The sequence below is a fragment of the Heliangelus exortis genome, assembly GCF_036169615.1.
Source record: "Heliangelus exortis chromosome W unlocalized genomic scaffold, bHelExo1.hap1 SUPER_W_unloc_2, whole genome shotgun sequence".
Taxonomy (NCBI): Eukaryota; Metazoa; Chordata; class Aves; order Apodiformes; family Trochilidae; genus Heliangelus; species Heliangelus exortis.
Window position 1 is genome coordinate 199,151 of NW_027285919.1, and position 12,102 is coordinate 211,252.

At 50.7% G+C, this 12,102-nt stretch overlaps 1 protein-coding gene and 1 pseudogene across 2 annotated transcripts in view; one reads left to right on the forward strand and one right to left on the reverse strand.

Annotated features, from left to right (window-relative positions):
• Positions 1-12,102, forward strand: part of LOC139790595 (zinc finger protein 883-like) — a 39,208-nt gene that overhangs the window by 23,770 nt on the left and 3,336 nt on the right. The gene's annotated exons all lie outside the window — the stretch shown is intronic.
• LOC139790563 (olfactory receptor 14J1-like) lies at positions 353-6,011 on the reverse strand (annotated as a pseudogene).

The following is a 12,102-nucleotide window of genomic DNA, read 5'->3' on the forward strand; positions in this document are numbered from 1 at the left end:
TTCTCAGAGAACTCCGAGTGTGGCTGGATCCAACCCTTACAGCAGAGGAATCTCAGAAAAAAGGACATCAGGTAAAGAAGTCACTGCTGGATCGTTTATTTATTCAACTTCCCAGAGAACACAGATGTTATTTGAAAAACTTTCCAAAAAGCTTTGTTTAACACCAGAAAGGAAGACACAGGAAATGGAATGAACAATGAGATTTATTTGTGCACAGCATTATGATGTGTAAAAGAGAGACAACACCTCCACCCCCAGCAGCTCCATAAAGCAGGCTGAGTCTGTTGTAAGACACATCATTAATGCTATGAGAAACATTATCAATTACATGCATGATAAATTGAGCTTTTGATTACTTGAGAAAAATTCCTGTTGTGAGTTTCCTAACAGCACCCTTGAGCTCTTGGTTCCTCATGCTGTAGATGAGGGGATTCACTGCTGGAGGAACCACTGAGTACAGAAATGACACCACCAGGTCCAGGGATGGGGAGGAGATGGAGGGGGGCTTCAGGTAGGCAAAGATGCCTGTGCTGATGAACAGGGAGACCACGGCCAGGTGAGGGAGGCACGTGGAAAAGGCTTTGTGCCTTCCCTGCTCAGAGGGGATCCTCAGCACAACCCTGAAGATCTCCACATATGACACCACTATGAAAACAAAAAAACCAAACCCTAAAGAGGCACCGACCACAAGAAGCCCAATTTCCCTGAGGTAGGAGTGTGAGCAGGAGAGCTTGAGGATCTGGGGGATTTCTCAGAAGAACTGGTCCAGGGCATTGCCCTGGCAGAGGGGCAGGGAAAATGTATTGGCTGTGTGCAGCAGAGCAGTGAGAAACCCAGTGCCCCAGGCAGCTGCTGCCATGTGGACACAAGCTCTGCTGCCCAGGAGGGTCCTGTAGTGCAGGGGTTTGCAGATGGCCACGGAGCGGTCGTAGGACATGATGGTCAGGAGACAGTACTAAGCTGTGATGAAGAAGAAAAAGAAAAAGAGCTGTGCAGCACATGCCTTGTAGGAGATGTCCGTGTTGTCCCCGAGGGAATTGGCCATGGCTTTGGGCAGAGTGGTGGAGATGGATCCCAGGTCGAGGAGGGAGAGGTTGAGGAGGAAGAAGTACATGGGGGTGTGGAGGTGGTGGTCACAGGCGATGGTGGTGATGATGAGGCCGTTGCCCAGGAGGGCAACCAGGTAGATGCCCAGGAAGAGCCAGAAGTGCAAGAGCTGCAGCTCCCGCCTGTCTGCAAATGCCAGGAGGAGGAACTGCCTGATGGAGCTGCTGTTGGACATCTTCTGCCTCTGGGAATGGTGCACTGTCAGAGAAAGGAAAGGGATAAGTAAGTCAGGTCAGATTTTTCTGAGCAAATTCTTTTAGAAATCCACGGAAATCCCCAAAACACCTCACTCCTTACAGGAAGGATTTTTGCCTGTCCCATTCACAAGCTGTAGTTGGTGCTGGCTTACAGTGTCACTCAGAGCAGGGTCTGAACTCTGGGCTCTGCAGGAGTCAGTCTTGCCCTACAGGAATTAATAGAAAAAGGAAATGTTGATCTGAAATTAAATCCAATGTTAAAATACGAGAGATTTTCAGCATTGTCAGCCCAATATACCACCAGCCAGCAGAGCAAAGCTGAACGGATTCAGCATGGTATGGTCTGGTCCAGTTTCTCAAAAACACATGAGGAATATTATAATGCTGAAGCCCCTGGAATTTCTTCTCTGCAACTAAAACCTTGAGGGTGCTGAGATGCAAAGGGACTGTCCCTTAGTGCAGAGTGAGGACAGCGGCTCTTTCCCTCAGTCCTGCTCTCAGCTGCACAAAGAGGCAAAGACCCCAAAGGTGGGGTATATTGATGGGAGGGTGGGCTGAACCCAACCCCACATCCCCAAATTTGAGTAAGTTTGGATGCTTTTCCTTCATGGATACAGCAGAAGGACAGGACCTGCAGCATCAGTGTCTGAGCTGCACCCAAATCCTCACCCCCCAGCCCAGCAAAAAGGAGGGGAAGAACAAGGGCAGCAGCAGCAGGGGCAAGAGGGGAACCTGCCAAAGTTCTGCTGCCAAGAGAGTCGGGACAGGGAGACACAGGCAGAGACTCCAGCGTTTCTCCTCTCTGGTGGCGGAGAGGGCTGCTAGAGGGATCCTCAGAATTCAGTGCCCATGACCTGAAGGGCTGAGGGACTGTGCTGTGTGACAGAGAGCAGGGTTTAGCTCTAGGGAGGGCAGCAGCTCTGCAGGGGATGGCTGGGAGGTGCAGGAATGCCCCCTGCCATCATCTTCCAGGCAGCAGCTCCCTCTCCATCCCTGCCCATCTCTGCTGCCTGCAGCTTTTTCTCTGTCCCCAGCTCTCCTCCCTGTCAGTGCTCACAGCCCCCATTCCACCCACTGAGTGCTCAGCTCTGCCCTGCAGACCCCTCCTGGCATCAGCAGGACCTGTCCAGGGGCATCCCTGAGTGTGCAGGGGCTCAGGAGCAGCTCAGACAAGGGCTGAGGAGAACTGGGGTCTGTGTGCCTTCTCAGAGTGCAGGAAGAGCTTTCCATGCCCTGGAGAGACAAGAGGAAGCAAAGCCTGAGGAGAGCCCAGACTGGAGCAGGTAATCCCTTCCCTGGAGAGACTCCTGAAAAGTCCCCCCAGAAATCTTCTGGGCATCAGCTGGAGCTGTGAGCAGCCCTGAGCAATTCATTCCTCTCTCAGCAGCACCAGGAGCCTGCCCTGTGCTCCCTGTCTCCTGCCAGCCACAGCTTCTGCCAGCACCAGGGAGCTCCCCGGGCAGGCTGAGAGCTGCCCCTGGCAGGCAGGCAGGCAGCAGAGTCCCTGCCCCAGCACACAGCCCCTGGGCTGCAGGACCCTGCTCTGAAGGACAGCCCTGGCCACCCCTGCCTGCACACACCCCCTCCCTCCTCTTCACAATTCCCCTTCCACCTCCAGCCCCTTCCCCCCTTCCAGCTCCCAGCAGCTCTGGCTCTGCAGCTTTAGGAGATGCCTCCAGCAACTGCACCAGCTTCACTGCCCTGCACCAGACACTCACCATGTCAGAAGATGGGAACGTTCTCCTCCACTCAGCTGGCACTCATTCCTGGCATCTTCACCCCCTTGAAGCTCTCTCTGACTTGCTCATCTCCCCCAGATACCCTGGCAGTGCCCTCAGCCCTGCTGCGCTCTGCAGAGGAGCTGCTCCTGCCCAGAGCTGTCTCTCTGCAGCACTGCCCACTTGCCAGCAGCTCCCTCCACCCCAGGAGCCCAGCTCACAGCTGTCAGGAGCCCTCTGGGGGGTTGATGCTGAGCCCATGACAATTGCTCAAGAGGCAAGGAGAGGAAGCTGCAGAAGCTTCTTTCTTAACAAGAAAGTTCAAGGACTATTCCCTCTCTCATCTCCAGCACAGTCTGTCCTGGGCTGTCCCATCCCCTGTGCCTCTTGCCCTGCAGGCTCTGCTCCTTCACCTGCCTGCCCCACCTTGCTGTCCCCTTCCTCTCCTGACATCTCTGTGTCCTCCCTGCCTCTGCCTTGGCACACAGAGCCTTGGGCTGATCCCGGCTCCTTCTGGGGGATGTGGTGTTCCCCAGCATGGCCCTTGCACTGACATTTCTTTCTTCTGCTCTCCACTCCAGCCATCCCCAGCTGCACTTTGGGCCATTCCTTCTTGCCCAAGCTGTTTCCCACTGTGAAGAAAAGCTCCATCATGCCCAAACCCACCCTTCAGGCACTCCCTGAAGTAGAGTAGGATACTGCTCTACAAGTCTCCACAGCACTGGGTCTTGGCCCATCAACCTGTGTAGACTGGGTATTAGCTTGGGGTCTCCAAAGCCCATCTTGGGATATCTCTGCACACTCTCCATGGTTATTGAGGTGTCTGAAGATCATATAATCATAGAATCACAGAATCACTGAAATATTTTGTTTGGAAGAGACCTCTCATGATCATCCATTCCAACTTCCCTGCAGTAATCTGGGACAGCCTCAACTAGATCAGGTTTTCAGAGCCTCCTCAAGCCTGACCTTGAAAATCTCCAGGCTTGAGGCCTCAACCACCTTTCTGGGACACATGTGCCAGTACCCTTACGATAAAGAACTTTTTCCTAACATCCAATCCAGCTCCACTCGTCTCTAAATTTAACCCATTGCCCTTCATCCTATCAGTCCAGGCCCTTGCAAGTAGTCCGTCCTCAGCTTCCACTAGGAGCCCCAGAGGTACTGGAAGGTCCATTGTGCTACAGTCAATACCACACAGGAGGATGAAAGAGAGGAAGGAGAAAACATGTTGAAACTGAGGGGATTCCAGGTCTCTGCAGAGGTAGATGTAGCTCACAGTACTGAGTAGGAAAGGAGAAGTCTGCCTTACCGAATATTCAGTACTCTGAGTGTGCAAACACAAAAAGGTTCTCTGGAGCAGCCAGCATTGATTTACTAAGGAGAAATCTTGCTTGACTAACGTGATATCCTTCTGCAAAGGGGTGACCAAATGGGGCAGATGAAGGGAGAGCAGTGGATGTCATATACCTTGACTTCAGTAAAGCTTTAGACACTGTCTCCCATAACAGCCTCATAACAAAACTCAAGAAATGAAGGACAGAGGATTGGACTGTGAGGTGGATTGGTAACTGGCTCAGCAACAGAGTTCAGAGCATTGTGATGAGTGGCGCAGAGTAAAGAGTGAGGCCTGTGACCAGTGGTGTTCCCCAGGGATCAGTACTGGGTCCAGTTTTGGTCAATTTCTTCATCAGCGACCTGGGTGAGGGGATGGAGTGTACCCTCAGCAAGTTCCTGATGATCCAAAGTTGGGACAGGTGGCTGAGACACCAGAAGGCTGTGCTGCTCTCCATGGAATCTGGACAGGCTGGAGAACTGGGCAATGGTGAACAAGTGGACAATGGTGGACAAGTGTAGAGTCCTACATCTGGGTAGGAATAACACAAACCACCAGTGCAGATTAGGGGACATTCTGCTGGAAAACAGCTCCATGGAGAAAAATCTGGAGTCCCAGTGGACAGTAAATTCTCCATGGTTCAACAATGGGCCCTTGTGGCCAAGAGGGCCAATGGTGTCTTGGGGTGCATCAGGAAAAGTGTGTCCAGAATATCTAGGGAGGTTCTCCTACCCCTCTGCTCTGCCCTGATGAGACCACACCAGAAATACTGGATCCAGTTGCTCAAGAGGCAGGGATCTGCTGGAGACAGTCCAAGAGAAAGCTAGGAGGAGGATTAAGGAACATGAACATCTCTCCTACGAAGAAAGATTGAGAGAATTTGGGCTGTTTAGCCTTGGGAAAAGAAGGCTTAGACCAGATCTTATGAATGCCTATAAATATCTGAGGGGTGGGTGTCAAAAGGAATAGGCCAATCTCTTTTCAGTGGTGCCCGTTAAGAGGACAAGGAATAATGGGTTTAAGCTTGAACATAGGCAAGTTTCACCTCAACATGAGGAGAAACTTCTTGACTGTGAGGTTGTGGGAGCACTGGAACAGGCTGCCCAGAGAGGTTGTGGAGTCTCCTTTTCTGGAGGCTTTCAACACATCCCTGGGTGTGTTCCTGTGTGGCCTGCCCTGGGTGATCCTGCTTTGGCAGAGGGGTTGGACTGGATGATCTCTAGAGGTCCATTCCAACCCCTAACATTCCATGATTCTCTGATTCTATGACCTCAGTCCCTGGGACAGTGATGGGGTCCATCCTGCTCCAGGCAGGTGAAGGACAAAGAGGGGATTGCTGAAGCAGAGTGGGCAGGGGACAGAAAGGCATGGGATGCACCTGGCCTTTAGCAAGCCCTTTGCCATGCTCTACCATTATCCTGTTGTAGCCAGACTGGTGATGTCTGGATTGAAGAGGTGGGTGATGTGGTGGGTGGGAAGTTCACGAGATGATGAGGGTCACAGTGCCATCAGGGATCCAAAGCCCTCCTGGCAAGCAGTGACGGTGCCTCAGTTTCCAGAACTTGTGCCAACACTGTTGCCTGTCTTTATAAACCCCCTTTGGGGTGGGACAAAAGGCACTTTCAGCCCCTTTGTGGATGAAGCCATGCTGGGGAAGCCCTTGAGCAAACTCATCTGGTTCATCCCCCATCAGGGATCCAGAGTCCTCCTGGCCATGCTATTCCTGATTCAAGCCACGATGTTGGTGGCCTTCTTGGCCACCTGGCTGATACTCAGCTGTCTGTCCACCAGCTCTGACTGAGGCTGATGCTGTGGATGGGATAAAGAAGTGAGTTCCATGGGGACAGGGGCAGGGTTGGCTTCAGTTGGGTGTGATCATGGAATGATGGAATGGGTTGGGTTGGAACAGGATGATCTTTAACCCTTCCAACCCAACCCATTCCATGATTCCATTGTTCTGTGACACAGTCCCAGCCAGTTCCAGGCCTGGGAGTCTCCACAGCCACCACCAGGGCTTTGTGATGCAGGGTCTGGTGCCTGGACACCATTGTCATGGGGGTCTCCATGGTGACCCTGGGGGTATATAAGGGGTGTGGAGACCTGGGGTGCCCATATCTGGGAGAGCACCTCCCTCAGGAGTCAGCATCTGCCCTGGGTGACCATGGAATGTCTGTGGCAGAAAATGGCCAAGATGTCCATGGAAAAGGAGGTGGAAGCCTGCTCCCAGCCCTCCACAAGACCCCAAGGTCAGTGACTGAAGGAAGGGCCAGAACAGAAGTTCCCCTGCAGGCTGTGGGGAGAGGGCAGCTGCCCCCTGCAGCCCATGGAGGAGCACGGAGGGGCAGATGTGGATCTGCAGCCCATGGAGGAGCACTCTGTACCAGGGTGACATTAGTTATTAACTGAAATACATAAAATTTTAGAAAAAAGTCACATTTGAGCAACGTGAGCATGGCTGTTGCAAGGGGAAGGAAGGTGAGAGGGCTTTTGTCTCTCTGTGTCTAGATTTCTAGTGAGTTCCATGGGGACAGGGACAGGGTTGGCTTCAGTTGGGTGGGAGGTGTCCCTACCCATGCATGCAGGGGGTTGGAACAAGATGATCTTGAACCCTTCCAACCCAACCCATTCCATGATTCTATGGTTCTGTGACATGGTCCCAGACAGTTCCAGGCCTGGGCTCTCAACAGCACCACCAGGGCTTTGTGATGGGGTAGGTGCAGTTTCTCAGCTGTTCCCTTTACAGCTGAGACCCAGGCCTGATGAGGAGCCATGACAGCATCTTCATATTCTCCTGCTGTTTTAATCCCATCACCCACAGCTGGTTCCATTTTTCCAGGAACCCATAACATCACTGATAGTGTATGGTTAAATGGGGATGGTGCAGCATGCACAAACCTTTGCCTCACAGGCTTAGGGCATGGCATGTGATAAGGATCTACAGTCTCATCATGGTATAGATCACATCTCATACAGCCAATTCTTTCAGATACCTGAGAGCTTATCCCAGTGTGGGTGCTTTGACCTGTGGGCAGTCTATTTCCTCTTTATAGGGATATTTCCTGTGTGTATGAAATGTGTATCCTATGGGTATCTCCTAGTTGTATGAAGAAACACTGCACCACGTACCACACTGTATAATGAAGACCGTATCACAATTTTGGTTTGTAAGCAGCTCTTACCAAGAATGAACCACAGAGCAACACTAATCCCAGATAAAAAGCCACAGATCACACACCCTGAGAACCAAAGGTACAAGCATGATTGGTTTAATTTCCACCCCTGTAAAATTTCCAAAGAAAATAGTTTGATTATTACTCAGCGGAGCCATCTGGGTATCCTCCCACTGAAGTTAAAATACAAACTATTCATGTAAATGAGCTGACATTTCAACTGGTCTCCAGCTAATTAGCTTAAGCTCCACGTTGGGCCCCAATAAATCTGTCAGGGTTTAACACTGGACTGGCAATTAACCAAATGACAGAAACTCTCTATTAATGCCCCTCCCCATCCTGAGAAAGAAACGAGAGTGAATTAGGGAGAGAGACATTTGGGTTGGAAACTGAACTACACAGCTTCAAAGAAACAGTAATGATAAAATGAAAAATTATTAAATATACACAAATATACAGAAAAATGGTACCATGTTCCTCCCCCCTTATCCCCAGTTACTCTCATGTTCTCCACCAAGGCTCAAGGGCAGACCTGGGAAAGTCCAGGCTGGACTCCTGGGGTCAGCAGGACTGGTTTAATCCCAGATCACTTGTAGTGGTGATGGTGGGGTGATCATTGCCATCTTGGGTCCTTCCCTCTTTGTCCTTCAGTTTAAAGCCTTTTTAAAGCAGTTTAAAGAAGGAGATGCAGGCATGGACAGTGTAGGGCAGCCTGCAGGAGAGGTGGCCAAGGGCTCTGGAAGGCTGAAAGGCCCAGCAGGACCAAGGGCTTTGTCACCTCAGACATGGCAGCTGCATCAACCACCATGGTGTACCAGGAGTCATTTTGTCCTGATGCTCTGGACTTCCTTTCCCCTTCTTGGGGAGGTAGAGACATGTCAGAATTTCCATTACTCATTTTCATACTGTACTGTCTGTAGGAAGAGTCCTGACCTACAAGTGAGGGATGGGCTCTGCCTTTTCATCGACTGGAGGTCAGAGTTTGTCCTCAATGCTGCATTAATAAATAAATAATGAAAAATCCTTGCTTTCAGAGCCACCTGTACAGAATTTTTGCCTCCCTACAATCATAGCCTCCAGTGATCTGCTCTAACAAGGCCACGGAGGGGCTCTGGAAGCAATGGTCTTCAGCGGGGCCAATCACTGCTTCAAGGTACTTTCAGGTTCCATTCTGACTTCTGGAGCACTTTGTTCATTCATCTCTCAGCACCTGAGGATCATGGACTCAGCTCCAAACACACCCTGGGGCTCAATGAAATACAGAGAGCACTAAAGGGCCATGGCTCTCCATGGGATATTCTTCACATCTTCAAGACTTGTGCAGCTAATTGGAGAGGTTTTCCCACTGCACTTAAGGAGGAACATTTCATACTGTGATTAATGAAAACTGATTCTGGGGTTTTTTTTGGTTTCTTGTTGTGTTCTCATTTAATATTTTAACAGATCATCTCACAATTTTCAGTTTAGATAAAAGGTGAAAGAAGTTCCCTGTGGTCTGACACTGTGTGGACAACTTTACTTCTCACCTCCCATCCCCACCATTCCTACTCAATGCAGCAGTCCAGGTGATAGGCACCTGGATGAATAAAGAGTAGGAGAAGGGGACAAATGGAGAGGAATGGGAATGGCCTTTGTCTGGACAGTCTGTGTCTGGAAAGGTGACTTTAGAAATGGTCACTGTATCACCACCAGCAGGCAGAAGGTTCTGTTGAGGCTCTGCACTTGGTTTGCTCCTTGACCCTTCTTGGGGTTGTTGGGATGTGTTTTGAATTTTTCCTACAGTTTTTATTGTTCATCTTCACACCTCACTTCCCCCAGAACTGTGAGCCCTTGCTTGCACACCCTTCTCCCCCAGGTACTGGTGTGTCACATTCAGGCTCCTCTCCTGTGACCCCACTTTCACCCCTGGCCCCCTTCATACCTAGTGTAAAGCTCTGCTAATTAGCCCTGATATCTCCTGTCCTAAGCCCCTTTCACCTCTGTGGGACAAGCTCTTCCCATCCCTTGTTAGGAAGCCTGGTCTCCTGTAAATCCAGCCTTGGTCAGAAGAACTGATCCCTGGAGAAGTAAGGAGGAGGGTCAGCAGAACTGTCACCTTGGAGGTTTGGCAGGCAAATTTTGGCCTCTTTCAGAGCCTGGTTGAGAGAATCCCTTGGGAGGCAGTCCTGAAGGGCAAGGGATTTCAGGAAGTCAACATTGCTCAAGAAAAGACACTTAAAGGTGAAGGATCAGATGGCCCCATGTGCTGTAAGATGAACTGGTGGGGAAAGATGCCCAGCCAGGTGGAATAGAGAGATTTGGTTAAAACTCATCAAAAAAAGGAGAGATTATGGTCCTTGGAAAAAGAAGCAGGGCACTCAGGGGGATTACAAAGATATCAGGAGGCTACAGAGGGAAAAAATTACAATGACCAAACACAGTGTGAAATTAACCTCTCTGCTGCCTTTGAAGAACATAATCAATGTTTCTGTGAACACTTAAACAACAAAAGGAGGGTGAAGGAGAATCTTCATCCTTTATTGGATGCCAGGAAGAAACAGGAACGAATGATGAGGAGGAGGCTTAGGTACTTAATGTCTTCTTTATCCCAGGCTTCAGCAGTAGGAGTTGATCCTGGGTTGTTCAGCAGTTGTTCCTGGGTACCCAGTCCCCTGAGCTGGCAGACAAGGACAGGGAGAAGAATGGAGCCCCCATGATCCAAGGACAGATGGTCAGTGTGACCATCTCTGCACCAGCCAGAGACACACAAGTCTATGGGGCCAGATGGAACCCACACAAAGGTACTGAGGGAGCTGGCAGAAGTGCTCACCAAGCCTCTTGACATCATTTATCAGCAGTCCTGGCTGACTGGGGAGGTGTCAGTAGAATGGAGACTGACAGCTGTCATCCCCACCTACAAGAAGGCCCAAAAGGAGGATCCAGGGAGATACAGGCCTGTCAGCTTGACCAGTGCCAGGGAAGGGGATGGAGCAGATGGTCTGAGTGCCATTACACAGCATGTGCAGGACAGCCAGGAGATGGGGACCAGACAGCTTGGATTTATGAAAGGCAGGGACTGCTTGACCAACCTGATCTCCTTCTGTGACAAGGTGACCATTGATTGAATGAGGGAAAGGTGGAGCACGTTGACTACCTTGACAGTAGTAAAGACTTCAGCAGCATTGTCCAGAAAATCCTTCTGGAGAACCTGGCTACATCTGGCTTAGAGCAGTGGCCTCTTCAGTGGGTCAAACCCTGGGTGATGTCTGGGCCCAAAGAGTTGTGCTGAGTGGAGCTCAGTCCAGCTGGTGGCTGCTCCCAGGGTGCTGGGACTGCTCTGCTTCAGTCTCTTTATCAATGATCTGGACAAGGGGGTGAGTGCACCCTCAGGCAGTTTGCAGATGACACCAAGCTGGGTGGGAGTGTGGATCTGCCAGAGACTAGAGAAATTCTAGAGAGGGATCTGGACAGGCTGGGTCGATGGACTGAGGTGAACTGTTTGAGGTCAAAGCATCTTCCCTAGATTTTAGCCCATGGTCACATGTATCGCTCTTTCCGGAGCAGGAGAGAACCCAACACAGCACTTCTGATCTTCCTTGCTCTGGTTTAGTTAGAGTCTGAAGCCTCCAAAAACTTGAGGTGCTCTGAACAGAAAAAATATATTTTAGAGTGATTTCTGTCCCAGGATCAGAAACAAGCTGAGTGTGAAATAGAAATGGAGGAAAAAGAAGAACCTTCAGGGCAGTAACCCTGACCTGGGTTGGTCATTGTCCCCCTGAGTTTACACCTGAAAGCAGTGAATTAACAGCCTCTTATCTCCAGGGCCTGTGGGCTTTGTGTTGAGGTTGGGTCAGCACCACCCAGCTCTGATGTGTCCTCTCCCCCTGCTCATGCCACAAGCCTGATGTCCCCAACACCCCCAGGACACAACCCTGGTTTCCCCCCTCTGCCAACTTCCAACCTCCCCCCCTGGGCAAGTTAATTACTGCTGAACACCAGGGGGGGTGTGGCTAAGCCAGGTCTCTTGGGCTGCAGTTTGCCTGCAGTGTGCCTGATACCTGCTCCTCTTGTCTTGATAAGATAGCTGGGGGCACTTACACTGGGGGGTGGAGACTTGCATGTATATGTGTGGCAATAATCAATGGCAAGGTTAGGACTAAGTCTTTTGTCCTTGGACATTTTGTTGGTGTTGTCTTAGCATTTTCAGTGCTATGCTTTGATGTTAAGCTACAAGGACAGTTTGTTTGTTTGATTATTTGTTGATTGATGATAACGATGGCTACTCTGGGAAGGTGATGGTCATGGCAAGTGGAGAAGGAGGAGCTCCCAGGTGTGGGAACATTGCCTGGTAGGATGCGACCCACTGGGGAAGGGAGCCATGGAAGAAGCCAAGCCATCCCCCAAAACTTCAGTCATAGAATGGTTTGGGTAGGAAGGGACCTTGAAAAGTCATCTAGTCCAACTTCCTGCTGTACAGGGAGGGGGTGTGTGGTCATACCGTGGAACACTGGGGTTGACCACGTGGGAGCAGCTGCCCTGGACTTTAGATCATGGTCACATGGATCCCTCATTCCAGAGCTGTGGAGAACCCAACA